This window comes from Salvelinus sp. IW2-2015, unplaced genomic scaffold, assembly GCF_002910315.2.
Source record: "Salvelinus sp. IW2-2015 unplaced genomic scaffold, ASM291031v2 Un_scaffold1774, whole genome shotgun sequence".
Classification (NCBI taxonomy): domain Eukaryota; kingdom Metazoa; phylum Chordata; class Actinopteri; order Salmoniformes; family Salmonidae; genus Salvelinus; species Salvelinus sp. IW2-2015.
In genome coordinates, this window is record NW_019943150.1 from 3,047 (window position 1) to 6,779 (window position 3,733).

Below are 3,733 nucleotides of genomic sequence, written 5' to 3' on the forward strand. Positions count from 1 at the left end.
TCGTTGTTATTATTATTATCGATGAATATTTCACTTTCTCTGGTCATAGGAGTAACAACATGAATTAGTGCATGAGTCATTAACAATGCAGTWCGACTTGAGTTTCGCCACCAGCTGGAAGACTGAAGTTTGATCATATACCTACATTTTCTAAAAAGATAATTTCAAAATGGGTCTGAGAAGAAAGATTCAAGCTTAGTCAATATGCAGTGATAATGTATATGCAGTGATAATGTATTGGGCTTATAGCCTGCTGCACAAACCTCATTGCTACAGAACTGTTTTAATTGGTGAATGTTGCATAGGCTTCTTACGTTTTTTAAGTCATGTTATTTTTAAATCTGAGCGGTAGATCTCGGCTTGTATTTTGACTCGGAAAGGGACCGTGACACAGAAAAGGTACGTGACCACTGGTCTAGAACTACAGGAACTGTAAAAAACCTACCTCTGGTTGACTTAAATTGAACGTCTCRGCTATTTTCCCGTAGAGTTCTTTGACGTTATTAAATCCATCGATCCTTCCCGTGGGGCTGCCGTGGGCTAGCTGAGTGTGGAACACTAGTTTGGGCCGCAGGTTAGCAGGTGGTGGTGGGAGCCCCGCTCCGTTTACCGTCGACTTCACGGAGCGCCCACCGGTGTGTCCACCGACCTCCTCATTCTCCACCAGGTTCGAGCTCTCCCTCGACTTGTTCTTCTTTCGTCTCAGTCCTAAAGGCATCGTGTGGTGTCGTCAATAAATCTGTTTTTGGTCGGTTGATAAATCCGGTGGTCTGTCTGTCCGGCTAGAACATTKGAATGGCTACCTCTTCCACAAYTCCTCCTTCCTTCCGCCTTTACCTCGATTAAACTCGACTGACTATCCTTTATTTCCAGGTTCGACTTTGTTCTTCGACAGTGAGTAACTTGTCAACCCAACACCTGACCTGATCATTAAACAGTAGGTAATATTCAACAGGTAGGTGACGACCGTGCGGCGCGATGTCTTCCTTGTTCCACTGTCTCTCCGACTGTATAAAACACACAGGCTGCTCCGCGGTGAACAATAGCGACTCTGTTTCAATATGCTGTGCGGGGAAARGAGGCTGGGTGGGGGCAGGAGTCCTGCGGGGAAAGGAGGCTGGGTGGGGGCAGGAGTCCTGCGGGGAAAGGAGGCTGGGTGGGGGCAGGAGTCCTGGCGGTGGGGCCATGTAGATATGCGCCATAGACCTGTCTTCTTTACTCTCAACAACACACATCCAAAGGACATACAAAGTACACATTTTGTTACTAAGTCCTTACAACTGTTACCACTGCTGCGTACAGTTCACTTGTTGAATTTATTGATGTTATTTTCCCTCACCCTATAATTATCTATTGTTTTTTTTAGCAAATCCTTAAAATTAATCATGTCAATTAATCTGGTTTTGACCTTTTTGCCTGTCCACGACCATTCTACCCCTTTGGATTAATAAACATTGTAAGACTCCAACCACCTGCTTCCTGTGTCTGCATCTGGGTCTCGCCTTGATAGGGAATAGGGTGCACTATATAGGGAATAGTGTGCACTGTATAGGGAATAGGGTGCACTGTATAGGGAATAGTGTGCACTTTCATTCCCTCATTCCTCTCTCTCTCATCTCTCTCTCTCCTCTCTCTCATCCTCTCTCTCTCTCTCCTCCTCTCTCTCCTTCTCTCTCCTCTCTTCTCTCCTCTCTCTCCTCTCTCTCATCCTCCTCTCTCCTCTCTCATCCTCCTCTCTCTCTCTCTCATCCTCCTCTCTCTCATCCTCCTCTCTCTCATCTCTCTCTCATCTCCTCTCTTCTTCCTCTCTCTCTCTTATCCCTCCCTCTCTCTCATCCTCCTCTCTCTCTCTCCTCATCTCTCTCTCTCTCCCATCCTCCTCTCTCTCCTCTCTTCATCCTCCTTCTCTCTCTCTTCTCTCATCTCCTCTCTCTCTCTCTCCTCCTCCTCTCCTCTCTCATCCTCCTCTCTCTCTCTCTCTCTCTCCATCCTCTCTCTCTCCTCTCTCTTCATCCTCCTCTCTCTCTCATCCTCCTCTCTCTCTCTCTCTATCTCCTCTCTCTCTCATCCTCCTCTCTCTCTCTCTCTCTCATCTTTCTATTCCTCTTCTCTCTCTCTCTCTCATCCTCCTCTTCTCCTCTCTCTTCTTTCTCCTCTCTCTCTCATCCTTCCTCTCTCTCTCTCCTCTTCTCTCTCCTCCTCTCTCTCTCATCCTCTCTCTCTCTCATCCTCCTCTCTCTCCTCTCTCTCTCTATCATCCTCCTCTTTCCTCACACATGAGGACATGATGTATGTTCACAGGCCGAGGCCCTTTCTAAAGAATGTGCAATGTATATTTTTTGATCTGTTTGGTGTTTTGTCTAAATACAATGCATGCTGCAAAGTTGATATACGTGGAAGTAAATGTGTTGTATTTGACAGTAAACATTTTATTATTTTTCGTCCTTTCCCACATTCACCTCATGTTCCTTTCTGTTATGTTTCATTTGATTTGGGTGCGTCCCAAATGGAACCCTATTCTGTTCATAGTCCCATAAGGACTGGTCTAAAGTAGTGCACTATATAGGGAATAGGGCCTCAATAGGACTGGTCTAAAGTAGTGCACTATTGGGAATAGGGCCCATAGGCTGGTCTAAAGTAGTGCACTATAATAGGGAATAGGGCCCATAGGACTGGGTCTAAAGTAGTGCACTATATAGGGAATAGGGCCCCATAGGACTGGTCTAAAGTAGTGCACTATAATAGGGAATAGGGCCAATAGGACTGGTCTAAAGTAGTGCACTATATAGGGAATAGGGTGCCATAGGGCTCTGGTCTAAAGTAGTGCCTATTAGGGAATAGGGTCTAAGGCTCTGGTCTAAAGTAGTGCACTATATAGGGAATAGGGTTCCATGGGGCTCTGGTCTAAAGTAGTGCACTATATAGGGAATAGGGGCCATAGGGCTCTGGTCTAAAGTAGTGCACTATATAGGGAATAGGGCCCCATAGGACTCTGGTCTAAAGTAGTGGCACCATGTACGGTTGAATAGGGTGGCCGATTGGGACTAGACATAGTGTGTGCCACGGAATGTAACATTGATTATATATACTGTATAATATACATTGATTATATCTGTATAATTTAACATTGATTATATACTGTATAATATAACATTGATTTATACTGTAATATAACATTGATTATATACTGTATAATTAACACAAGACAAGGATGTAGAGATCTGAGGACCGATGGGGTTTGTTTAGCCCACGTTCATGAAGCAAATGACTTGGTTATACTGGCCCCATTGTTCTGGAGGAGATTCACATTAAACTCCTGAGCTATTAATACAGCTATAAGTTGAAACAAAGTACTGGACATATTTTCATAATCAACATTTGTAACTTTGAAGACATACAGTACTTTACAAATAAAACATTTGGAAATCTCGTTTACACCATGGAAAGAGACCCAATCATTTCAACACAAAACTCTGAGGATATTTATCTTCAGGTTCGTAACTACACTGTCTGAAGTATAATATACACCACCACATATACAACACCGCCCTCTACAGGCCAGGAGGAAATACATATAGCCTGTCTGTCTGTGTGTGTGTGTGTCTGTCCTGTGTCTGTGTCTGTGTCTGGCTCTGCTGTCTGTCTGTGTGTCTGTCTCTGTCTGTCTGTGTGTGTGTTGTCTCTCTTGTCTGTCTGTCTGTCTGTTGTCTGTCCTGTGTGTGTTCTTTTCGTG

The 3,733-nt window shown here is 44.4% G+C and overlaps 1 long non-coding RNA gene across 2 annotated transcripts in view; it reads left to right on the forward strand.

The window, feature by feature from the left end:
- Positions 1 to 2,633: 2,633 nt before the first annotated feature.
- Positions 2,634 to 3,733, forward strand: part of LOC139024676 (uncharacterized) — a 2,371-nt gene continuing 1,271 nt past the window's right edge. For both annotated transcript variants that reach the window (XR_011476010.1, XR_011476011.1), the window contains exon 1: positions 2,634 to 3,005. This is a non-coding gene — a long non-coding RNA (uncharacterized lncRNA). The remainder of the gene's footprint in view (positions 3,006 to 3,733) is intronic.